At 39.6% G+C, this 27755-nt stretch overlaps 1 long non-coding RNA gene across 1 annotated transcript in view; it reads left to right on the top strand.

The window, feature by feature from the left end:
- LOC138127387 (uncharacterized) overlaps positions 1–27314 on the top strand; it is a 120233-nt gene extending 92919 nt beyond the window's left edge. The window contains exon 2 of the long non-coding RNA XR_011158211.1: positions 26302–27314. This is a non-coding gene — a long non-coding RNA (uncharacterized lncRNA). The remainder of the gene's footprint in view (positions 1–26301) is intronic.
- Positions 27315–27755: the final 441 nt, after the last annotated feature.

Below are 27755 nucleotides of genomic sequence, written 5' to 3' on the forward strand. Positions count from 1 at the left end.
TTTCCCTGATTGTTGAACCTCTGGGGTCTTCAACATTGGAGTAGACACTGCTTTGCACTCCAAAAAATTTAAACGCCTAAAATAGGATATTAAAAGACAAGTTTCATAAGACCAGTCTTGAAGCACGAATTCAAGATTAAAAAACGAGTGGCGTAGCCACGAGTTATTTTAAAGAATGAGTGCTTCAGGGTCTTATGAAACGAGTTTTTTATAATTTGCTCTTTGTAAGCCGTTTTTAAACAAAAATGTTTAGTTTCCTCGATTTAGGGATTTTTGTGGCGGTTGGTAATGTCTTAATTTTAAAAGTGAAAATTTGATCAAGTCTTCAAAGTCGCCTTTGTTTTATCCAAATTCTGTCACAAAACACGAATATGGAAGATAATCTTTCATGTACGCCCGCTGAAATACGTGAAATTGCCAAAAATACGGTCTCGAATTTGTTGCCTGATAAATCCTGATAAATGATTCTTTGCACATTTTGTAATTTAAACTGACACGCATGACGGATCAAGCTATGCCAGCCTAAAAATTTTCGTAAAATATTCCGTGAAATAATGGCTATAAGGACATCCCAGATGATGACGTCGCATTCGTTAATATTATGACCTAAAATGGGTCAGTGACAGCACCGGGCTCTCAGGGGGTTTTCGGGCCAAAGGGTGTGGGTTCAGATATGGGCGCCAGGCAACCTTTTTGAGCTGGTTTAGACTTGTCCAGCTGCCGGGACAAGTGCTCAGTTTTTACTCGTCGGAGGGAGTGGAAAGCAAATTCGTTCTGAACGTTAAAAAATTAATTTATTCAGTTGTCACTCCAAAAGCAGGTATCAGTGATTCTGTACTGGTTCACACGAGTGCGACAATGGTTCGATTGTAACTATTATGTGAAAAATGGAAAATGTGGAACCAGTACTTTCAGATGGTCTTAATAATTAACTTTGGTCGTAACCAGAAAAGCTTTTCCTTCACATGTGACCGAATCTTAAACTAAACAATGGATTCTTCGACGAAATAAAAAGGTGTTTGTTCCTTGATGAAAAACCTTCCGAACTTAAGCTTCCTTTTGATCGAGTTAGCAAATGAATTAAAATTTTATGAAACCCAAGGTCAAGATTGGGGTGTTATCTTGACGAAAAATAAAAAAATTGATCCTGATAAGAAAGTTTAAAATCGGTGAAGTTCCGAAACGTTAAATTTGACAATATTTCTAAATTGACATTGAATGAAAAGGTTTTAAAAAAAAATTCTTAATATGTGCGAAATATTAAATGTGAATGTACAAAAAATGATGAACGTGAGAAGCGGGAAATTCGAGGCGTTCCTTAAATTTTTACAATGCCGCAGTAAAAAAATGGCGACTTATCTTATGCCGGGTCTGTTGTCTCCTCGAATAGCGTCCTTTCGACTTGCGGTACGGTACGGTTCCTGTATGATGGCGTCACGGCGTGACCTTGACGTTTTTCATTTCTGGGCCGGAAACGATACGAAGATGACGGTACTGATCGCCCTTGCGAACGATGACTCTTTTCGAAAGATGATCCTAACGAACAATGGTCCTATCGAAAGCTGGACCTGGCGAACGATACGCCTGAAGGAACGATGATTTTCGCAGATGATCCCGATGCGCTTAGGACTCGCCGAGATTCGACTACGCTTGTGACACCAGGCGCGGCATCACAGCGTGATCCTGACGTGTCCTCACAAAACGGACCATAAGCGAACGACGGTACTGAACTGGAGGAACGACGCCTTTCCGCTGAAAGGGGGTGCTCCACGATAATTTGAAGGAGGACTTTCCGGTACTCCTTCACGGTACGGTACGATAAACTGGATCAAGCTACCCCTAATAGACGAAATTAGTGATGCGGAATCGCTAATGAACGATAATTACCTCTATCTCACTAGATGACGAGGGGTCTCTCGATATCGGTAAGACGGCAAAACGGTAATCGGTACGGTAAAAATCTTCGGGCTCCTCGACGGCCCCGAAGCCTGGCAGCGCCGGACGATAAGCACCATGGCGTCGGCAATCCGCTCTCGGGGATGATTGCGGATCCCGAACGCCACGCACGTAATTCGCATCTCGTGACTTGCGGCACAGCCGCCCGCTCGGCGGTCGCCGACCGAGTCTCCTGATTTCCACTCACGATAGCTTTTTTTTTGTTACCCCCGAATCTAGGAGCGCAATACGAAATAGCTGGACCTTATTTTCCGCTGCAATAAGGCGTCCCGGTAATTGCACGAACAGCGCATCTTGATGACCATTTCCGGCGGTACTACACGTGCGCGCTAAAATGTCAGATGGACGATCATGGCGCCGGTTTGTTTACGTTGGATTTCACCGACCGGGAAATTCACGGATGTTGAAGCGGTAAAGTGTCGGTGAGTCCACGCGTATCTCACGAACAAAGGGAAGAAGGTTGGGGGAAAGAAGAGAAGAAGATAACTTTCCGGCAAGTCACGGGAACAAATGGGAATCGGAACTAACTTTGCCGTACGGTTACCCGAGCTGAGAGAGAAGAAGAAGAGAGGAATTGAAGGAAAAGGAAAGGAGAAAGAAGAAAAAAGAGAACGATAAAAAGATAGGCCGCAGCTAGACAGCCTAGAGGCCTAAAGCCACCTCAGCCTTAAATTTAGGGGCCAACGTTTGTTGTTCCAACCGCCCCAAAATGGCTGGCACAGTCTCTACAATGAAAACTCAAAAATGAAAACCGCAAAAGAAAACTCTGAACAAACGAAAACCGAAAGTGAAACGCGAAAGAAACTGAAAGTGAAACTGAAAGTGAAACGATAAACAAATAATGAATCCTGAATCGATAAACTAAAAATGAACTGACTCACGACACAAACAAGCAAAACTGAATGATCTCGAAATGAGCGTCCCGAAAAAGGTTACGGCAGGGTGGGCGCGTCGCGTCGTCATGTGCCGTGCGTTATCTGCTAGCTCCAGGTCTTTGAGCAGCGATCTGATTGTCCCGCGAGCAAAAGTAGGATCTCTTGGGCCTCCTACCACGGCCAAACGAATAGTGGCATTTTGACATGCTACAATATGTCTATTAGAGAATCAAAATGGAGGCAAATTACCAAAATATCTTTTTGCGTATGCTTCTTGATGAATCTTGATACCCAAATTTTTATCTTGTTCAATTTGTAAGCAGGAAATAAGCTGCCGCTGACGTTGTGACCTTAAACTCTGCTTCCGACTTCTCAAAAAAGTTCTTTAACTCAGTCTAACCCGTCGTCTACGTATAGAACCACCAGTAGCTGTCTGTTATTTTTGTTTTGAACATATAGACCTGCACCAGCTTGACTCACCTCAAAACCAAGACCAAGTAAGCGCCTGTTCCAGCATCTTGGTGCTTTTAAGCCGTACAGGCTCTTCTTTAATTTACATGCCTTGCCAGTGCCATCTTCATAGCCGTTTGGTTGTTCCATGTAAATTATTTCTTCAAGTTTACCGTACAAGAAGGCCGTTGACACATCAAACTGTGCGAGATACATCCCCTTATTTGCAGCAACACTTAGAATGGATCGGATAGTTGTCATTTTTGCAACTGGACTAAATGTTTGAGTGTAGTCAACACCCTCACGCTGATTCAAACCTTTGACAACAAGTCTTGCTTTGTACTTATCTATGCTACCGTCTGCATTGGTTTTTAATGGGAAACCCATTTACACGGTATCGCTTTAGCACCCTTTGGCAGATCTACAAGTTCCCAAGTTTGATTTTCCTTCAATGAACGAATTTTTTTATCCATTGCTTGTCTCCACTCAACGCTGTCTGCAGGAGGACGGTGGGCAGGACGTCGCACCAGTTGTCGTCTTCATGGCACTTGATGGCGGCTTTCAGTGGGCGGTGCCATCGTTCGATTAGCCCGTTGCACTCAGGACGGTATGGTGAGGTTCTGCAGCGCTTGATGCCTAGTAGGTGCGTCAGCGAGGTTAGGAGATTCGCTTCGAACTGTCTTCCCTGATCCGTGGTGATTCTTTGCGGACACCCGAAGCGTGCGATCCACGTTGCGTGGAATGTTTTGGCTACTGTGTCTGCTGTGATGTCGGACATTGGAGCGACCTCTGGCCACCTGGTGAATCGGTCCGTCATCGTGAGACAGTCGCGATGTCCTTGACAGGGCGGCGTCCACATGGACGTGCTCGAAGCGCTGTTCTGGAAGTTTGAAATGTGTGAGAGGGGTTTTGGTGTGCCTACTTACTTTAGACTTTTGGCAAGGTAGGCAGACTCGGGACCATTGGAAGATGTCGCGTCCCATGCAGGGCCCGACGAATCGTCTTTGGATTAGTTTGTGGCTCTGCCACTTGGGTGCGACTGGCTGTGGTAGATGTCGAATACCCTTTTCTGTAGAGTGGCTGGTACGTAGGGGCGGATGTGTTCCGTTGAGGTGTCACACCATACAGCGGTTTCGGTGTGACTTGGAGTTAACCTCTTCAGTTTTAGCCCAGTGGTGTTCGTTGAGAGCAGTTCTTTGAGTTGTGGGTCACTCTCTTGTTGTTCAGCCAGCTCGTCGGGTTCAATGATGCTCGGTGTGTAGACTTCGTCGATGCGGGACAACGTGTCTGCGACTACATTGTTTTCGCCAGAGATGTATTCGATTGCTGTCGTGAACGGCCCTATGAAGTCTAGGTGTCGCAGCTGTCGAGGAGATGCTTTGTCTGATCTCTGATGAAAAGCGTAAATCAACGGTTTGTGGTCAGTTTGCACCACAAATGCTCTACCTTCCAGTGAGTGTAGGAAGTGCTGTAGCCCGTTCGGTGTTGTTGAGCTTCTTAGAGAAGAATCCTGGAGGCTGCCAGTTGTCCTCTAGCTGTTGCTCCAGGACACCACCGATTGCTGTGTCTGACGGGTCAGTTGTCAGCCGAAGTGGCGCGTCCATCAGGGGGTGTGCCAGTAGTGCAGCTTCTGACAACGCACTTTTGCACTTCGCGAACGCATTCTCTGAGTCTGTGGTCCACTGGATGCACGTTTTGTCGTTCTTTTTTGGGTTTTTTAGGTCCGCGTGTAACGGAACTTGAATAGTCGCGGCGTTCTTCACGAAACGTCGGTAAAAGTTCACTATGCCGAGAAAACGTCGCAAGTCTTTCACAGTCTCCGGTCGCGGGAAATTGTTTATCGCGGATACTCTTGTGGCGGGTGGTTGGGTACCTTCACTTAAAATTTTGTGTCCTAGGTACTCCACCTCCTGTGCCCCGAACACACACTTGGCTGGGTTCACTAGCTTGAGGTGTCGTTGATGCTGTTCTTCGTTTGCTGAGAACACCAGAATATCGTCTATGTACGCGAAACAAAAGTCTAGGTCACCTAACATTGCTTTTAGGTGTCTCTGAAAAGTCTGTGCCGCGTTGCGTAAGCCAAATGTCATTACTGTGAATTCAAACAAACCGAATGGCGTGCATACCGCGGTTTTTGGGATGTCGTCCTCTGCTACACGGATCTCGTGGTACGCGCGCACGAGGTCTATAGTGGAGAACACTGACTTGCCCTGGAGTCTGTTGGAGAAGTCCTGGAGATGTGGAATCGGGTACCTGTCTGGGGTTGTCACTCCATTTAGTTTCCTGTAGTCCCCACACGGTCGCCACTGTCCTGGTGTCTTTTTGGGAACAAGGTGCAGCGGGCTTGCCCACGGACTGCTGGATGGGCGACACCATCCTTGCTCCATCATGTACTGAAATTCTGCTTTTGCAGCTTTTAGTTTCTCCGGTGCCAGTCTACGAGGTGTCTCTGCGATGGGAGGTGCAGTCGTGTGGATGTGGTGTGCCACCAAGCTGGGAGGTTTCTTCCCTGGAGCTTGTGGCCTTGTTACTTCCGGGTACTGTGCTAGGAGGGTGTGGTACTCGGAACTTCTGGCAACCGTGGTGATTTTCATAGAATGGCTGGTCAGGACTGTGCCAGTCGTAGCTAGCTGGGCAGACGCGTCTAGCAGTTTCCTGTTCCGTACGTCTGGTAGAAGGTTGTAGTGGCAGAGGAAGTCGGCCCCCTGTATCGGTTTCTCCACATTGGCGATGAGGAAGATCCACTTAAACTCTCTGCGGAGTCCTAGGTCCAGTATCATCAGTCTGTTACCAGCAAATGTTTTGGGCAGGATGGAAATTTCGGCACCGGTGTCGACGAGATAGCGGATGCCGGATTTCTGGTCTGAGACAAAAAGGCCTTTTTGCTGCGCGTCGTCATGTACCGCCTCAACTACCGACGGCGTGCTTAGTTTCCCTGCACTTCAAATTTGCACGGCTTTAGGCATTTTCGCGCGTTTTCTGCGTACTTTTGATGGTAGAAGCAGACGCCATCTTTGTGCGTTGTCCAGCGTTTTCTTGATTGTGATCTTGCGCGCTGGCCTTCGCCCTCTGTGTGCGCGGTCATGGCCAACTTCATCTGGCTTCCGCTGCACTCCATACGGCCGTAACGTTATGGCAATTTTCATTGTCGAAACTGATTCTACTAACCTCAAAAAATCGTTTGGTAACTAGCCCTAACTAGCGGAGAAAAATGTTAATAACAATGACTGACGTATCTTTTCAAAAGTGTCATGAAGTTTCAAAAAGATATGTAAACCAAACGAAAATACAGGGTCTCTCAGAACTGGCGGACCAAAATAATACAGTGAATTCATCGTCTTCTGGGAAGAATAGGAAAAATTTAAAAAAAAAATCTATCTTAAATAGTGATTTGGAAAGAAGCAATTTAAACTGACCAATCCTGTGGTTGATGTTAAGTTACCTATAAATTAGTTTCCCTGCTTTATTTGTAACTATGGGCGCATTTCAAATGATGCATTATGCATTGTTGGGTATCCGCATTGTTTGTACAGTGACGGACGTTTTCAGGTTATATATTTGCCATACAAAATTTTGACCACACAAACGACAGTTTATTTAAGAAAGTAACAAAAGACACTAAACTTAATACTCCTGAGCAGCAACTGTGGCACTCTCATCACACTGTCCATATAAAATAAGCATATCAAAATATGCTGAAGAAGTAAATATTAAGCGTTTTTAATGACTTTTGTAATTGTCAGAAATAATTTATTATGACATAATATTGAATAATTATATCTTTGCAACAATCAAATTTGTTTCGATAGTTACTAATATAATTTTTTAAGGTAATTTTATATCTACACGCGATTGGTCAATTAAAAACGTTCTTATTTTAAAATCCAATGAGGATGGATTTTTTAAAATATTTTTCCTATCATTCCCAGAAGATGATGATTTCACCGTATTATTTTGGTCCGCCAGTTCTGATAGACCCTGTATGTAATAGTCTTGTAAAACTGGAAAATATACAGATGTCCCGAAAATGGCGCACTTACTACTTACTACCTGATCGAGGATGTTTAAATGTACGGTCGGTGGACAAATAAAACTGGGACACTTAAAATTTAATCTGTGTAAATCAGACCATTGAATTGTCAATATATTTGTCAGTGTCTATACAATATGTCATACCAAAGTTAACCTATTTGTGATAAAGCCGTAATTAAACGATGCAAATTTGTAAATTTCGACTTATGTGATTGTCATTTTTGTCCCAGTTTTATTTGTCCATCGACTGTACATGAAAAAAATATGGAAAAAAATTTCAAGACAAAAAAATCAATTATTAACGATAATACAATGTAAACAAAGATATATTACTACATCATTACCTTGATATGTTACCGTAGTGGATTTAAAATAATTTTTTCGATTTCCAAAGCTTCTAAATACTCTATTATGCAGGATTAGATATTGGTAGTGAGTGATCTTGTACTTTGTGATAATATGTACGATTAGAGGTAGCTTTAATAATACAAATCGGACTACCAGAATCAATCAATGCATCCAATTTTAAAATTTTAAAACATCACCCATTATTCATTACCAATTCCACTTCAGTCATATCAGGAGGTAACACGGCTTCTTGCTCGTCGATTAAATTTGTAGATTCAGCTCCAATTCTATTCTCATTCATTTTCTTGTTTGTACATTTGGCAGCAACGTGTCCCATTTTTCCGCATTCATAGCAGAATCCCCTTTCCCTCTTCGGTTTGGTACAATTTGACGCTATGTGACCTACCTGGAGAGTTGCAATTGTAGCAGCGCACTGTTCGTTTATTCCCCGATGATGAAGATGAAGGCTTCTTCTGCGGTTCATATTTCTTGTTATTCGTAAATGTAGGCTTCGGCTGTATTTTGCTTTTCACCTTTGAATAAATTTCTAGTTTTTCTTTTAATTGCTTCAAAGTTTTAGCTTCATATAAATTTAGTTTATTTTTTGGAGTATCTTGGATATCCCAATAAAATGTTTTTATTGTCTTTGAATTTAATACGTTTAATTAGTTTAAGCAAAAAAAGTGCAAGTCGTCAGTTACATTTTTTCTTGAGCGTTCATGGCCGCGCGAATGCTTTCACAGGCCGTCCTTTGTGCAGACTCCTTTCATTGAGAAACACAAGTTGCGTTTTGTTGGCCACGTTCTGGAACCAGATTGAGCATTTTAGTGGTTTTGTTGACCCTTCCCGCCAGAATTTTCAAAAGTTATTCCAATTTTCTGCTCGGTCCTGAGAGATGGAGCAGAAAAGTTATTCTGGCGGGAAAAGGTTGATGAATCAAGTAGTGTTATTGCGACCCATGTACAATACGGTGAGATTAGGTTGAAATTGAAAATTGACTATTAATATTTTAATAAAAATTAACGAGTGTGACGGGTCTAGAGAATTTACAATACCAGGCGGCTACTCCGTGGTTGAAATCGATGGGCAGCTAGTGCAAGAAAATGATAATATTTTATTGATCAATGATGAAGGTGAGTTAATTTATTTCCCTAACATTGCGAATTGATGACAACGAATGTTATTGTATTTGAGATCAGTCCCAATGCTGGTTTGCATTAGAGGAATCTCAAAATGCTCAAGAAGCCAGAACTGCAAAAATCAATAGATTTGAGTGGACGGAAAAAGATACACTTTTACTTATAACAATACTTGGAGAATGTAGGACTCAGTTACAAGATCCAAAATATAAAAAGAAAGCCATTTTTTGAGAACATTTCAACCAAAATGGCAACAATAAGTGAGATCAAACCAACGACGTTCCAATGCGAAAATCGTTACAAAAGTCTCTTAAAAAAATGTAGAGAAGTAAATGATCATAATGAGACATCAGGTGAAGAAAGAAGAGATTGGAAGTACCTGGATGTCATGTCTTCATTGTTAAAGGAAAGACGAAATGTACATCCTGTGGCAGGGTGCTCGAGTTTGGAGTTGAATAATAATAATACCACTAAACAATAAGGTCTGCAGCAAGTATTGCAAGAAAAGTTATCAGCGAAAAGTAGAAAAAGAAGTCTTGGAAAAGATGATAGTTTCGTTCTTAAAGGTAAGAGGACTCGAATCCGCTCTGAATTGCTTACTTTCATGAAAGAAATGGAAAAGAAAGCTGAAGACAGAGAAGCACAAAAATTGGATCTCATCAAACAACAGCATGAAGACTGGAAATCATTCATGGAAAAAATTGTTACCGCAATTATCTATTAATCCACTGAATAGAGATGCAGCACAAAAAATTAATTTTTCTATATATATTCATATTAGTGCATAGGTATTATGTTTTGAAGAATTTGCTTTTTGTTTTAAATAATAGGTATTTATTTTGTTTATTACAAAAACAATAGCAATTCTTGTTAACATTAAACATTTGTTATTATGAATGTGTTTACAAATTAATTTATATATTTGGAATGTTCCATAGGTACCTAATTAACAAGTTCATTTCGAAAATAGTTACCATTTTGATTATTATTTCCTTGAAAATCGAAGTCGTTGTGAATTAAATGAAGATCATTTAACCCTTCCTCTAAACAGTGTTCAATATCCTCCTCCGTTACTAAGCATAAATTGTGAAGGGTTGTACAACATATTACAAATGTTACAATATCTTCAATTTCATACATTTCTAAATATTTTAAACGCCTAAATCTGCCTTTTAGTAGCCCAAATGCATGTTCTATACACACTCTGGTTTTGCTTAACATATTATTAAAATGTATTTGCTAGACCTAGTTAAGCGTCCATTGTTTTTAAAAGGTGGCATTAGATTTGGATGACATGGGTAAGCTGCATCACCAAGGATGAAATAATTGGGTGAACAAAAGTTCTCTAAAACGCGATAAACTGGTGATGTCCGGAACACTCTGGCATCATGGACACTACCTGGCCATTGGCAGTCCACATCGATGAATGCTAAATTTGAATTACAAATTCCTTGCAAAACTACAGAATATATTTTTTTTCTATTATAATACATAATCACTTCCATCTTGTAACGGACGACGTATGGGTGGCATCCATCGATACATCCAATAATTTGTGGAAAACGTGTTTTCAGTTCAAAATTGGTAGAAATGATTTGCCATTCTTCAAGGGAAGGCCACTTGATAAATCGTGGACATAAATACAAATTGATTAAGCAGATACTTCTTTTGTTGCTTTTATACACTGTTGATTTTCCAACGTTAAATCTTTCCCCCACAGATCGATAGCTATCGGGTGTTGCAAATATCCACAGTGCACTAAGTAAAGTTGTTTCTAATGAAATTTGTTCATTACCCCCATAGTCAGTTGGATTGTGTTGAATTTGTTCCCAATGTGGAGTTAACGTTTGCATTATAAAATCGAAACTATCAACTGTTACTCTAAAATGTTGTCTGAATGTTTGGTGATTAAACGTTCTTATTACGCCCGTAACGTAGTTTTCAATTTTGGGAATTAAATTATTGGTATAACTAGAAAATTCAATTCAATTTGAATTATAGTCGTTTGCACCAATTTCGGTTAAATGTCTAGGTTAGATAACCAACGTTAAATTTAACCATCCTGTTAACCAGAACTTGCATTGTACCCATAGATAAAATAAAATACTATAGAATGCAAAGTCCATGCGGCATTTTATAGCCGAGGCCATCTATTGGCTTGTGGTAGGTGCAAAATTTCAGAGCCTGCTGTGATTTTTACCTCCTTCCCTAAATTCCATTCTATTTTACTATTCGTTTTAATTACAACACAAATAAAATACTCCCATTATTTTAGGTGTTTCTTTTATTTATTTAATTTTCAACTTTTTTTACATATTGCTAAAGCTTGATTATAAAATTTATTTTTATTTGAAACTACCCTGCTGTCTGTATCGCTTAAAATGGTATTTATCCCTTTCGGAAACCTAAATATGGAGATATCAATTATTTTATTGATGATACTTACGTGTTCGGCAATTTTTAATTCTGGACTATCCATTTCGAAACCTTAAATTCGTTGATATCGTCACCAACGTGCAGCATTATCGACATCATCAACGTTTCATCAAAAATTAAAGTACACAATTTGTCCCAATTCCTTAGTTTTGAAACAGAATTTTTTAAATTTTGAAAATTTTGTATACCATGAGGAATTTGTAAACTGGGTATGGCTTCCTTCGTAAACTTATTATTTGCTAAAACCTTCTTATGTATACTTTTAAAGTACAAACAACTAAAGTTCAAACAAGAAACCGTGCGAGGGTCCAACATGAGTTTGGCCCGTCTGCTTCAACACCTCATTGAAACGTTGAGCGTACTTACAAGGATTTAGAAAGGTATGCCGCGTTGGACCTAAACGATAACAGATCTTAATACTGCAAACTCGCATCTTCATTTGTGAATTCAAAACTTTTCAACATAAAAAGTCAAAAGTGACACAATTGAAAACATTTGTTTTATTTAAATTCCGACTATACGCCCTCTGGTGGCTTGTGGTAGGTGCGCAAAAACATTTGCACAAATTTTATAATGTGCTTTGCATTCTATAGTATTTTTATTTTCTCTATGATTGCACCGTTCAACTTACAGCAAACCACAGACCATCAACAGAATTAAGACTTTCAAAACCCGTATAAAACATGGGAGACACTGACAACACTAGCGCTGCTCTAGCGTTAGGCCAAACTAAATTACCGAATTTACTCGTTAATCCGATCGGGAAGTTCCGTTTAAAAAGAAGGTTGATTTGAATATTAATTAATAATGTCATCACTCATCAGTAATTTTGAATTTTCTAATTTCTGTCAAGGTTTAGTCAATAAATTTTATAAATTGTTCTACAAAATAAGTTACTCCAAAGCAGTATCTTGAGATAATTTTTCGTTATCTTTTTATTTGGTGAGTTATCTTTTTCTTTTTGAAAAAGTACGAAATATGGTTTTTCAGATCGCAATTTTTATTTTATTTATTTGGATATGGGAAAAATTAAACATAAATGCTTTGTAAACAAGATCGGCGATAAAAAATAAACTTTTTAAATTTCAAAAATTAGAAGAACAAAGGAAACGATGGATAGAAGCTTTAGGTAAATGTTGCACCACCCTTCAAAACAGATAATGCTTTTATTTGCGAGAAACATTTTAGCAACAATTTCTTTACTCAAAAAGCAAAACTCCATAAATACGTTCTGCCGTCGATTTTTCTTCATGAAGACAAACAAACTTCCGTAAACAATGTTGGATCAGCTGAACAAATTGAAAATTCTACGATTACTGAAAATCCCACTGTAGAGAATCTAATCCTTCTTGTTATGCCCAAGGCCCAAAATAGACACCCAACAAAATCTTCTAGTGTGTTGCAAGTACTTGAATGCAAGAAAGTTAGTAGTCTTACTTCAAAAGGTAGAAACATTTATTATATGGACCGATATCAGCAAAAAACAATTTCAAAATTAAAAAATCTTTTGCACGATTCTAAAATTATCTCCAGAAATTTTAAAAGTTAACGCAAAATCAAATTATTGAACTAATTCTACCCTTCAATTCAGTTTCACTCGCCTTTTAAACTAGGCCACTCATGCCCAAAAAATCCCAATTTACACACAAACTCGTTTAATGAACTACTAATTTGTTGTATATGTTAGAATTTGTATTAAAATGTTTAATACTTAATTAGTTGTTTTTATTTTTTTTAGATAAGTATCAATTTAAATCAAATTGAAAAAAAAATAGGCAACTATAGGTATACAAAAACTAGTCAGATATGCAACTTGTTATACATTAGTTTGGCCTAACGCTCGGGCAGCGCCACTTGAGCGCGTCACCAAAAATGTAATCCCTTTTGACAGTCTTACTATAGTTTAATTGTCTGTGGTCCATTCAAAAATCAAAAAACCACCACCTGTTGCTTTAGGTTGGTAAAATTTAAAAAACCCTAGGTAGATATTTTTTCATACTATGTTGGTGACTATAAATTATGACATTTATTTGATTCAAAATAAAATTCAATTGCTTTGAATTTCGTTCATATTGTTTTATTAGCAGCACGTTTCATTTATTTATTGATTCTTATTATTTTTACTTAAACATGCCCAGAAAAACAAGACACTTAATGAACATTTAACCTCAAAATTACAAGTGTCACCAAATTTAACACTAGACAGGGTTGCCGATAGTAATTATCGAGGAAAATGCGACGTTGGTGGTTTTTTGATTTTTGAATGGACTTTAGTTTGTCCAGCGAGAGATTGGTTGACATAAAAATCACTAAATTCTACGCAGAGAAAGTAGTACCTAGCGCGCGTAAAATTTGAAATATATCCTTCAAGCAAGAACATTTTGTGCTCTGAAATTATGCTCTAATTAATGAAGTACCTTAACGAATAAGAGATAAAATGAATGAAAATATTACAGTTGCAGTATTTTACACGAAGACGTGTACTCTTGATAACCACTTGCGTCAAGAATATATTAAAAGTAAAACCTCAACTAACAAGATCGTTTATATATCAATTTTATATCAATGCGAAATTTTGCTGGTCGTGAAATGTCTACGAAATTGTTGTGTTCAAAATAGCGGAAGATCAGTTCGTGAAGCAAAATATGGGGAACTTCTCAGGGGGCTAGGAGTTAAAATAAAACAATTCCTTGGGTTGAAGGACGCCTGTATTTAATTTTTCAAATAAATACAATCAAATACGTTCTTGTTTTCACCTGCAGTAACTGGTTAATTTCAAATTAAATTTCTGACTTACACAAAATTATGAACAGTGCTGCTCGAGTATCCTTAAGACATAATACGTAATATAAACATTAAACAAAAATGGACAACGAGATCGTCAAGGTTAACTTAAATTAAATCCTGAGACTTCCTGCAGACGTTTGTCTGAATGACCGACTATCGTGCGCCAGTCCGAATTCAATTTGACTTATTAAAATATATTCTAGAATATTAACTTTACTTATTGAATAAACATCAGAAGACTGTGGCGATAGAAGACTGAAAATTTAAAAAAGAAATATTTCATTGAAAAAAAACTAGCTTTACAGTACACAACCCTTGTCTTACTGCTCTGCACCATATCATTGAGTTAAAGATGAACTTCTTGCTTAATATTGCAATGCAAGTCTGCTGTAACTCTTCTGGGACGCGGCCTCGTCAACTTTCTTGATGATGTTTTAGTTGGACCATCTTTATACTTTGACACTGTGTCTTTGCTAACTCCTGAGCATCTCGCAGTGACCTTTAAGAAAAATACTTTTAACCCTTGACTAATCTGACCTAATCAATGATGATGTCAATAAAATTATGATATAATACTATTTTGTGTTATAAGGTATGAAAAGCAACCTCCAGTGGACTTTCAGTTGTAAGTTTTTCATTTATGAAAAATGAATAAGCACTTGCATCATCCTCTGGGCTGCTGGGTTGCCAGCTACAGTCAAATAGCTTCGGGTTGCCTACAAAACAGTTTTAAAGCAATATAATTAAATAAAAAATATTATCTTCATACCTTTGCATCAGTCTAGATATTGTTCGTGATATCACTAAAGGGATTTCATGTTTATAAATAGTAATGTTACTTAAAACAGGCACTCGGAGGTAAACAATAGGGAACTGATAGAACAGAAACAAACTAAAACAACAAACTAACTAATCTTAAAAACTTAGAAAGTTTAAACACCACAAAAAAAATAGTTAAGCAAGAAATAACGAACAAAACACATATTACTCGGAGGTTAACAATACAGAACTTAGTCAATACAAACGAACAAACTAACATCCCAGATAATTAAGAAGTTTTAAACACAACAAAATACCTCACTTGAAGACGAAGGAGCAAATAAACCACACACGGTGTTGACGATTCAAAATGACAGCGGCAACGACAGCAGCTGAAATTTGACAATTTGCTGTGACAACATGAATTGGCGTAGGATTACAATGCCTGCGAAATTATTTCAAAGGTACCACCACAATAATTTATTTTATTAAATTTTTTTGTATTGTATTCTAGTGCATTTTGTAGTGTTGGGTTACAAGCCTACAATTTAAACTCTCCCAATCTCTCGCTGGACGGAGTTTAGGTAATCGGGAGATACGTTTGACAACGTGTCAAAATTAAACAAAATTATGATTTTTGAATTTGTCATTTTATTATGTCACATGCATAGTGCTCGTCTTTGGTGCTCGTGTTGTGCAAATAAATGGTGCGAAATAGATTCAAAATGAGCCATCAAAAAGATGAAAAGAAGAGGGCACAGGCTCCTAACTTTTCACCCGATGAAAAAGTCGCACTGCTGAACCTAATAAAAAATATTCTCACATTATTGAGAACAAGAAAACAGACGCGGTGACGTGGCAAGACAAAAGTAAGGCCTGGGGTGAAATTACAAAGACTTTTTATTCCACAAGTGGGGTACACAGTTACAAATAAAAATGATTGAAGAAACTGAACGAAAATTGACAATTCAAAGAAGATAAGAAGAACTACATTAATTTGAAATTAGAAAACAATAGTTAGATGTGGCGATAAGGGAAGCCCAATTGGAATTATTAATAAAACAAATAAAAATATTCATTAATTTTAATGTACGATTAACGAGCGGCTATCGATAAGTAACAACTTTATCAGTACAGGTAGTAGCCTGAAACGAACAACCCCCGCTCTAACGTTTGCTCTTGTGCGCAGGTTCATCTCGCGTGTCATGAGATTTGGCACCAGCTCTACCACAGTTAACCTATTTGTTACCAAGCATGAATTAAACGGTGCAAATTTGCCAAATTTGGATTAGAACAGTTGTCATTTTTGTCTCAGTTTTTTTGTCCACCGACCGTACGTTCGTTCAAAATAAAAAATTAAAAAATCACTATTTTGTTTACTAATTTGCAAAATGTTCTATTAGCATTTCTCTGGCTCCATATTGAACTGGAGCTTCTACTCCTTCAACGTCGGAACGCCACTTCATCTAAAGTATCAAAATAATTATTTCTTTCGTAAATTTTTCGAGGAATTCTATTTTCGAAAAAAATTTGTACGTTGAGATCATCGTCTTCTTCAAGAATATCAAGATTTATCTTTTCTGCGAGATCCATAATTCCAATAGATGATACAAGAATGACACAATCATGTAACCGACACTTTAACCGCTACTCAGAGCACTGGTTAATTTTCGGTGGTTAGGATGGGTACTGTTACGATTTAAATTTCGCGGTAAATCGTAAAGGCGAGAACGTTCTAGAACATTCCAGAACGGGCTCTCGGACCCCGACTTCCGGTACCGGCCGCGGCGAGTCGACGAGAGGAGGGGAAAAAGATATAAAGGTGGAACCGACGCCATGGAAAAGGTTCTCGACAGGTTCTCGACTAGTGCAGGAGAGGTTAAAACCGATCCGTGTGTGAGTGTCGTGTTCGAAGGGGGAGATAAGGGGGTGTTTTAGTGTACAACAGGAGCTGGCGAACCCGTGGAGGAAGACCAAATCGGCTGGAAAAGCATCTTAGAAGAATCCCAACCGAAACGCCGCGGCGGATAAAGGCTTCCTTCACGAGGGTCAACGACCCTACGCACAAGCGGAGTAATTTCGTCACCCTGTTGGACCGGCGTCATCCCCAAGGACCCCTCCGGAGAGCAGGACCTCACTCAGGACTGTCCCTGGCCGAGGAACCCGAGTCCAGGAGCAGTACGTATCTGGCAAGGTCCTCCAGCGTCTTTCTTTCTGTAGTCCGCCATCTTGGCTCATTTCTTTTACATTAATACATGTTATCAGACCGGGAGTGACCTCGCCAGAGACGACGCGCTCGCTGGGTCTCAACGTTTTTTTTGTATCATCTTATCACTTTGTCTTGTAGTTTTTCCCACTTTCTCACCGGGGCCCAAGGCCTTACTGTTCACCGTTTTCCTCTGGGAAGGGTCGAGGGGAGGAAGGACCCGAGGACTATCCGAGGATACGGGCGGCGTGATTGATCAGCGGCGGAAGAAGGACTCGGAGGACCTTCCTCCAGCTCCGTTCTTCCCAGGACTCATCTTTTAGATTCCAAATACGAGGCCCGGTGTAAGGGAAGTTTTGAAAAATCCTTTTATTGATCTTAAATTTGTGACTTGTTAATTTAGAAGTTTAGCCTGGTAGTACCGGCACTTTTTGTGAATATCACTAGTTGTTTAAGCGCCATCAGCGTATCATTTTGGATCACTTTTGGACTTCATTTCCATTCAATTACATTTTTCCATTACTTTGAACCTTTTGAATTGTTAATCAAAAATTTTTTTTTGTCGTAAGAGTCAATGCTTTAATTTAGTTTTCAGTGTAACATTTTGAGTTAAATTCTAATATCTCCTTATTAGACTACAGTGTATCGCCCGCAGTGGCATCTAGGTTGGCTTTATTTCGTTAATTTGTCTCACTGTATATCTAAGAAACGAGGATTAAACTCAGTTATTATTATCATCTGCGTTTCTATCCAACACCTGGTATAACGCCGTGTTTATAAATCAGCATTTGTACTTTCCTACAGTCTTGCTCTCGGGACGTTAGGGTGTATGTGTGCCGGACCCGGAGACAATCAGTCACGAAAAGCGTTATTTTAAATTATCCCCGGAGTAGTTGGGAAATTTAAATTTTCTCCAGTTGTGGTAGAGAAAAATAACGTAACATGGGGGCTCAACCGGGATATTTATTGGACTGATTGGCTCCGGTCTTGGTAGTTACACGACTCGAGAGTACAGAGGTCACGGTGTTGCCAGGAGTTGGAAGAGAACTTTGTAAGATTCCATATTAAGACATTGCCTTGAGAATTTGAAGGTGTTGTTGCCGTTCCGTCGGCGGGATGAGGAGAGCTGTAGTCCCCGGAGTTTCCGGAGGAGAACCGAAGTTCGCCGTCTACGGAGAAGTTTCCGTTTGGGACTTTCTCCATGGTGGAGGGCCGCAGTTGGCCATGGCTCGGGTCATTGGGGGCCGTGATGGGGTTTCGTTTGGAGAGGTGCGTGCTGCCCGGAGGAGCAATACCCGGGAGCCCGACCTAGAATCGCTGCGGTGTATTCTGGAACCCCAGACACGGACGGTACTGCGGAGTCCTCTGAGCACAACTGGCGTCTTCGTCCACCTGGAGGAGAACCTAATGGACGAGGTACCAAAGACGAGCGGACCTAGGGGAAGTCTTCGAGCGCCGGTGACGCCGTTGCCACATTCACGTCAGGGGACAGGTAGCACCGGAAGGGTGAGACAAAATGAAGTACCGGGAGGTTCACACGGTCGTAACAGTCTCGTCGAGAATTTTTGTGTTCGTCAGTTTGTGGAAACGTTTTTCTTGTTCGTTTTTCTTGTCGGAAATTTCACGGTTCTGGGACTCAGAGTTTTGGTTTATGGGACGGTTAGCGCTCGGGAGAAGACATCGGATGCGGATGTACCGGAATTTCACCGGAGCGAGCGGCTAACGCGCGGTCCACATTTTGTTCAGTCTCAGAATTTTCGTGCGTCGAAGCCGTGAAATGTTTCGTTTCGTTTGTTTTGTCGTTTTCGTTTTTCGTTTTGTGTCATATCTCGCCCGCCCAGTTGGGTGGAAGGAAGGGCGAGAGGCTGGTCACACGGGGTTGTCCCGACACCATGACTACAAAGGAGACCCCTCAATTTTATTAGGGCGGTTGGATGGAGTGCGAGGCAGGTCTCAATACGCGCAATTCACATCTCAACCAATTCGGTTACGAGAAAAATACCGATGCGCGACGGTAATGAGATAAACAAAAGACGGTGATCGCCGCGACGCGACGTGTGGTATCTTGGACGCGACTCGACGCGACGTGATAAAGTACTTCGGTGTACAATACGAGTGGAGACGCCACGGGGGCGGTTCCTACCCCGAGTTGCTCTCGTGAGAGTACGAAACGAGAGTAGTTGACAAAGACGTTCGGTCGTCGTAGGTGGAAGTACTCGGAAGATGGACGCGCCCCGTGTGCGATGATACGTGGTCGAGGACGTGCGACAAGATAACCAAAAATTTATTCGGATGTGACTGTAAATTACAATCTCGGATTGTCAAACAGACTCGTTTTATCAAATCGCAAGATTTTGCTTCGTGCGGACGCACCGTCGTCCGGACATTTCTTTTCGTGAGTGGTGTTGGAGTCGCACTCAAAAATTTTCATTACCGGATCGGAGATCCTACACTTTTATCGGGAGGTTGGTTGGGAGTGCGGCAGGTCACTTTCGCGATTTTTTTTTTTGTATACACCGCTTCGGCTCGCCGTTGAAGAGCGAACGGTCGCGTAGTCAACATCTGGGGGGCAACAAGTGAGTCGTTGCGTTTTTGCGTTTTCCATCTTTGTCTGGTTGTTGCGTTTCGTGAACCCGAGGAGTTTCTAGTTCGCAAGGGGCGAGCGTTGTGTTTTCGGACGTCGTGTCGTCAAGATTGAGGACCCGGTGGACGGTAGCGTGGTCGACGACGTGGTGCGCGGACGATCCGGGGCGAAAGAAGGAGAATCGTGGTGAGGTTCATGTAGGGTCGAGTGTCCTCAGGAGGGCCGAAGGTTGAACGGTCGAGGAACTCGTCGCCATAGCGCTGCGGCGGATTTAGGACCTCACGCACGGAAGGCCGAAAGTGGTTGAACGCGTTGATGCGGATTTGGTTCCTTGCTCTTGCTCTAGATCTTCGCGCCGTCCACGCGACAAAGAAGATCTTCCACCGTGATGTCGTACCGTCCCGGGAAATAAGTCGGATTTTGACGACGAGGTCGCCGGTTTTCTTTCGGATTTCGTAGCCCGGGGGAACAAGCGCACAATCATCGACGTGGAGCGCGAGCGAAAAGCGCGCCGAATGGTTTCCAGCGACTCTCAGACTTGACCCACCGATGTTGCCAATCATTTCAAATTTTTCGTTGTGTCGTTTCAGAAATTTGTGCTCGGTTGTGGTAGCATCGGCTACGCAGCAGCACATCGGGGGGTTTTCAGTTTTTCATTTCGTTTGGGATTTCAACCTAGAAATAGATCTTTCAGATAGTATCAGTTTGGCGGTACTATAACCTGCTAGGTCGAGTCCAGAGACCTGGGGCTTCACCCCAAACCGCAACCATCGCCTGGACAATTAATGATAATAAAAACACTATGCGAACAATCGACTTTACTACGTTTGGGCATCGCTCAGCTTTCGCTCAGAACCGCTTTTATAAAAATTTCGCTCCGCTCAATTTTTATCATTTAGGGGAGGTCGTGTGTTACGATTTAAATTTCGCGGTAAATCGTAAAGGCGAGAACGTTCTAGAACATTCCAGAACGGGCTCTCGGACCCCGACTTCCGGTACCGGCCGCGGCGAGTCGACGAGAGGAGGGGAAAAAGATATAAAGGTGGAACCGACGCCATGGAAAAGGTTCTCGACAGGTTCTCGACTAGTGCAGGAGAGGTTAAAACCGATCCGTGTGTGAGTGTCGTGTTCGAAGGGGGAGATAAGGGGGTGTTTTAGTGTACAACAGGAGCTGGCGAACCCGTGGAGGAAGACCAAATCGGCTGGAAAAGCATCTTAGAAGAATCCCAACCGAAACGCCGCGGCGGATAAAGGCTTCCTTCACGAGGGTCAACGACCCTACGCACAAGCGGAGTAATTTCGTCACCCTGTTGGACCGGCGTCATCCCCAAGGACCCCTCCGGAGAGCAGGACCTCACTCAGGACTGTCCCTGGCCGAGGAACCCGAGTCCAGGAGCAGTACGTATCTGGCAAGGTCCTCCAGCGTCTTTCTTTCTGTAGTCCGCCATCTTGGCTCATTTCTTTTACATTAATACATGTTATCAGACCGGGAGTGACCTCGCCAGAGACGACGCGCTCGCTGGGTCTCAACGTTTTTTTTGTATCATCTTATCACTTTGTCTTGTAGTTTTTCCCACTTTCTCACCGGGGCCCAAGGCCTTACTGTTCACCGTTTTCCTCTGGGAAGGGTCGAGGGGAGGAAGGACCCGAGGACTATCCGAGGATACGGGCGGCGTGATTGATCAGCGGCGGAAGAAGGACTCGGAGGACCTTCCTCCAGCTCCGTTCTTCCCAGGACTCATCTTTTAGATTCCAAATACGAGGCCCGGTGTAAGGGAAGTTTTGAAAAATCCTTTTATTGATCTTAAATTTGTGACTTGTTAATTTAGAAGTTTAGCCTGGTAGTACCGGCACTTTTTGTGAATATCACTAGTTGTTTAAGCGCCATCAGCGTATCATTTTGGATCACTTTTGGACTTCATTTCCATTCAATTACATTTTTCCATTACTTTGAACCTTTTGAATTGTTAATCAAAAATTTTTTTTTGTCGTAAGAGTCAATGCTTTAATTTAGTTTTCAGTGTAACATTTTGAGTTAAATTCTAATATCTCCTTATTAGACTACAGTGTATCGCCCGCAGTGGCATCTAGGTTGGCTTTATTTCGTTAATTTGTCTCACTGTATATCTAAGAAACGAGGATTAAACTCAGTTATTATTATCATCTGCGTTTCTATCCAACACCTGGTATAACGCCGTGTTTATAAATCAGCATTTGTACTTTCCTACAGTCTTGCTCTCGGGACGTTAGGGTGTATGTGTGCCGGACCCGGAGACAATCAGTCACGAAAAGCGTTATTTTAAATTATCCCCGGAGTAGTTGGGAAATTTAAATTTTCTCCAGTTGTGGTAGAGAATAATAACGTAACAGTACTAACCACTGGTTAGTAAGTGGTGCAATGACAGTGATGTTTAAAGTAGTCGTTATCTGTCGTTTAAAATTTAACCGCTACTGGTGCAAACGGCCATTAATGTTTTAAATAAATACAATAAAACTACTACATACATAACTATCATTTCTCGGTACATTATGTTTTTATTTACGAAACTGTCTTCCAGCATCTCCAACATGTTTTGCCGTTGTCTCAACAGAACCATTACAACAGGTGCTACAAGTTGTTCCAGATCCATAGCGCTAACAAGAAAAGTTGTGTTTTGTAACTGAAAATTCGGTTAGGCCTCTTGGGATGGAATTGAGGTTATGTGTCAACTTTTAACGTCAAAATATGTCAAAAATAGAGAAATCCATTCTGTTCGTTTTGTTGTCAGTCAGTTCGATTCTACTCTGCGATTGGCAACAAAACGCGTCTAATGTCTAGAAAAGTCAGGGAACCGGACTCGGTGCCAAATTCAAATTTTTAAATTTTTGCCTACAGTACTTAAGTTGATTAATTTTTAATAATATGTTTATCCAAGTAGTTATTAGTTTTTCGTGTAATGTTAAACGATTTTCACTGCAAGTACTGCAAATATTTTTGCCAACCTTAAAAAGTTCTAAAAATGGAGATTTTAATATCCTCTTTTTATTTTTAGCCTTTCTAAAAGAGAACTCAAAGGGCTCTGAAGTTACAGTTTCAAATATTTGATACACTGAAGTAGCAATAGTTAGTGAAAATTCCGAAGGATATTTCAAACCATATTTTTTTTAGTGCTAATGAAACTGCCAATACATTCTTGACAATTTGTTTTTCTTGTTACTTTTATCCTACATAGCTAGCTATAAATATGAGCGTCCGTAAGGTATCATTATTGATATCTCAGCCATTCCATTATGACGGACGGGACAAATCGGAAACATTTATTCAAAAATTCTTTTTTTTTTAAATCAATTAGTACTTATATTGAAACAAGATTTGACAATACTGTTCAATGTGATCCAATGATTCATTTTATTGCTAAGTTTTATCGCCTTTATTGTTTACTTGTTTTTTTTTTAATTGCAAAGTTGAATGACGGACGGGACATGAACATAATGTTAAAATAAATTCTGTGTATTATCTACAAAATATGCGAAATTATTAATAAACCAAGTAGAATTGACATTACACTGATGTTGTAATTTTTAAATCAATGAAATGTAACAGTCACATTTAAGAAATGGTGAATGAATAAGTGATTATTGATTTTTTTAAATCATGATGGACGGGACATGACGGACGGGACAATAATTACTTTCAATTTTAATATACTTTATTTCACCAACCATTACAATAAACAAGTACTTTTAACTACAAAACGAACAAAAATAACAATAATTCGTACTTCATTTTATAAACAAAGTTCAAAATTCAAAAATCGTAATAAGAAAACTTTCTGTTTATGAGTACTTGTCGGTAAAGGGTTTTTACTTTTTTGAAGGCTTTACTCAATGTTTAAGGACATTTGCACGCACACAACTGAGAACCTGACAATTTCAACTTTTCCTCCTGCTTTCTTCAACTTTTTCCTGAATCTTCTTTTACGAGCCCTTTCAGATATTCTTTTCTTGTTCGACAAAACAGCATTACTCTTCAATGAAACTCTTTCTCCTGCTCTTTCTATTCTCTTTCTTTGAGCGTCATGTTATAGGGGCGGCATGAAACTCCGCACAGGTCCCTAACCAGCGGGGTGTCATAAAATTATGGTTGATAATCCCAAAATGAAACTCCGCACCAGTCGGGCACAGGTAATCTGGACGGGCGGCGCAGCGCCCGGTAGTAATTCTTAGAAGGGTTTTTGGAAAAATTATAAGATTTTAAGTTTCTTAAACGTTTTTGAACTATTTTAAACTTCTTCCTTAGTTTTAAGTGAGCCGTTTGTTTTAAAAGATGTATCCCATACGTGAAACCACTAGCCAACGAGGTAAAAATCAAATTGTGTGTGAAAATTACGTGTTTAGTTTCCATCATGTGCTTGGTTCAAGTGAATCGCGCTGGAGGTGTATAAATAAAACCTGCAAAGCGTTTATACTTACTGTTGGTGAAGAAAGTGAAAGAATATTCTCTTCCGGAAAATTTTCACATTACCTGTCCTTCGTGCGGAGTTTAGTGCACCCAAAATGGGCAAATTTTTTAAACGTGCCGAGATTCATGCACCTTTAATCCCTTTACCTGGATCCGTGCGGAGTTTCGAATCGCCCTGTTATAGAAACCCTTCTCCCTTATTTGCCACGGTACAATCTGGGCAAAAGGGTATAATTTGGCTAGCTCGTTTGGTGGTGGTTAGGGCGCCACCCGCGGTAGAGCTGGGTTCGATGGGGTACCTCCGCAGGTAGGGACTCAAACTAGGCCAGATGATGTTAAATTACTCTAAAGTTAAAATATAAACAACGTAGTTGGAGAGGGGGGTCCTCGAACTTGGATTTATTAGTGAATTAGTTGTTACTAAGCGTTAAATTACTGATATGCACAATTAATGATTATAGATTAAACGCGGAGGTTGATAGCTATCAAGGCTCTTACAGAATTATTAGTATGTATAACGAAATGATTAGTCAGTAAAATATGAAAGGCTAGTAAGGTTGCTCTGAAGGAGCAGTTGGAAAAAGGGTAGTGACAAAGTTGAAATTATGGGAACTGTTTGATCATTTGCTTGCCGTTCCTCCTAGTGCAGGTGAACTTAACTCCTCGGTTATAGCGATTGCTGCAGGTCGTGGCGAGATTCGTAAGTCGGCAAGATGATCGAGATTATTGAGATTGTTGGAATTTGTTGGAATTGTCGAGATAGTCGGGATAGTCGGGATTTGTTGGACTGGGGTTGTTGGGATATTCTACAAAATAAAAAATCTGCTGTAAAGAGGCGATATCTAACATCATCCGCATATACCTCTTGGCAGAGAAAATACCCAACGAGTAGTTATCGACTGGGAAACCAGAATATTCGCTCTATTGTGCCCAAGCCTGCTGGTGATGGTCAATGCCTAAAAGAGTATGGTGAGGGCGCGGTGATTTTATGCGAGAGACACATACCTCTAATGCCTATATCCGTAAGATCCTCCAAATGGAGCTGCAGGGTACAAGGCGCGGTAATTCTAAACAGACGGTATACCTTGACCGTTGAAGACTATGGTACTTTGGAAATCCCAATCTAATGGTAAAGTTTGCCCAAAATAACCACTTCAGATACGGCACAGGTTAGCGTCTCTGTTTTCTGACAGGCAAGATTTTTTTTAGAATAACAAATTAAAGAAAGAAAGGTCCGTTGCTAACCATGGATTTCTTGATGTTGCAAAAACCAAACGATAGAAAAAAAAATAGTGACAATGTTGCAAAAACCAAACGATAGAAAAAAAATAGTGACATATTACTTGATGTAATCTTGTGTCAGTATCGCCGCGAAGCCTTTTTATTTTGTTTTTTGAATCTTTCTTTCCTCTTTGCATCCATTTTTGTCTATATGTACAAAAAATATGCATAAACCATTTATTAGGCAGATTTCGTTTATAGAAAAATAAAAATGTAGCAAAAGTTAATGTAAATAACTAAAAACTATTATAGGAGTAATTTTTATATCACATGTTTCACATTATTATTTATTTTATGACGGACGGGACAGGAAAAATGGTGCTCTAATGTTCGCAAATAGCACAATATATTTTTTTAAATAGTTCCTCTTCATATATCAGTCCTTCTACTTTAATACATAAAAGTAACAATAACCGATTCAAGAACATTATGGTTTATTTTCAATTATTTTGAGTTTTGCATGACGGACGGGACACGAAAAACATACTTTTTGTAAACTTGTGTAAATAAATATGCATACATACCTTTGTAACAAAGACACACTGAACAATTACACCTTAATAGTATGACACAAAAACATTTTTGTCACATGTCAAAATATCCGAAAACAGTAGCTACACAGCTACTAGATTTTGATGCGAATTAGAAGCTTTTTGCAAGCGCTCTCATTACGAAAGTGTTTTTTCATTTAAATAAAAAAAAATATTTAAACGTTCAGATTCAAATGTGATTTTGGACATTTTAAATCCAAAGTGACATTATTAACAAATCGATTTTAAAAAATAGCTAAATTCATTTTTTGTTGAAACGGTTTCATTTATCGTGGAATGGCTCATCTACATTTTGAAATAGATTCATAATTTGATCATTATGCTCTAAAAACAACATATCTTCTTGCATAATCTCTTCAGCTGTTTCTGAATTGATTTCCTCAATAACACATCTTAATTGTAAATTATTATTATTACTGAGTTTTATTAAGCTATTAATTTTAATTTTTTTTTCAGAATCTATGATTTGCTGGACAGAAACATTATAGTTACAACCACTCATTCTACGATATTTCCCAAATCTGCGCTCCAGTACATCAGTTTGGAAAGATCCTAACATAACATATGAAAAATGTAAATTATTTAAAAAATAATCACACAATTGAATTAAAGCTTCAGTTGTATGTAGTAAAGCTGAAAATGTTTCATTGCTAAGTTTGCCAGCTCTTTTAAAATCTTGTAGAATAGTAATACTTTCCCACTTTTTCAACCATTTTACTCATTCTTTTAAATAATTTATATTTTCTTGCTGCATTTTTTGAATAGTGTTGACATGAAAATCACGGAGATGTTTTCCTTTATCTGGATGTTTTACATTTACTGTTGAACACCAATTGTGAATAATTTGAATAAATTCTTTTTTCTTCAAACGTCCGTAAAATATGACATTGCACTGCTGCATTGATAATGCTAAAGTGTCACTTCATTGTCATGGCATCTAACGAGCTGACCTGCGTCCGTGAAGTTATTATCTCCGCTGAGGAGCGTCCGTGAAGTTATTATCTCCGCTGAGGGCGTCCGTGAAGTTATTATCTCCGCTGACGAGCGGCTGTAAAGTAAACTAGCTAAATCATTTGAAATTCCTACCTGGTTTCTTAACATGTCTTAAATAATTTGTTACGAAGGTTTGAAAAAAAAATAGTATATGTTATTCGGAGCAAAAATGGTTTTATGTGCTTTGGCTGGTTTGTCTACCAGCCGCAGCACATAAAACTTCATTTTTGCTCCTCATAACATAATATACTATTATCCCAAGATCGTTCATGGCAGCAACTAATTTTTCATCAAAAATAGCAGGTGCTAATTTAACATTTTGTCTTTCCAGATTGTTCGGGAAACAAGCTTTAAAGGAAAGGCCGGGGGCTTTCTTAACGATAGAAGATTTTTCGATGTCATATAAACGTATAATTTCTTGAAATTTTGCGTGTTTAATTTCTGAATGATTTCCTAATGAAGGATATATAAATGTTTTGCTTTTCTCATTTAACCGATTGTTTCTAATATTTTTTAATAAGTGTACACTTGATTTTAAAAAAATAGCGTACTTACAAGTCCTGAGTGTGATTTTTGTAATATTTTCCTAATGTAAATGGCCCGCTAAAAACTGTTTCTAGGCAACATGAATTTCATACGTTACCTTCCACTCGTAGTCATAGCTATTAACACACCCATTGAGGTTATGACTATCATAACTACCGCAGATGTCGGTTTGAAATTGATTTTAAGACATCTAAGGTTGTTATGATTCATAACATCCGTGGTTTGTTCAATAGCTTACCGGTTTCAGAATAAACCGAAGAGAATAAAATAAAACAACTAAATCCAAAAACTCGTTTTAAAATCGATTGACTTGATCGCGTTTGCATGATATGTTCAGGTGTCATAGTTACATTTGATTGTTTATATATACG

The sequence above is a fragment of the Tenebrio molitor genome, chromosome 3 (genome assembly GCF_963966145.1).
Source record: "Tenebrio molitor chromosome 3, icTenMoli1.1, whole genome shotgun sequence".
NCBI classification, from domain to species: Eukaryota; Metazoa; Arthropoda; class Insecta; order Coleoptera; family Tenebrionidae; genus Tenebrio; species Tenebrio molitor.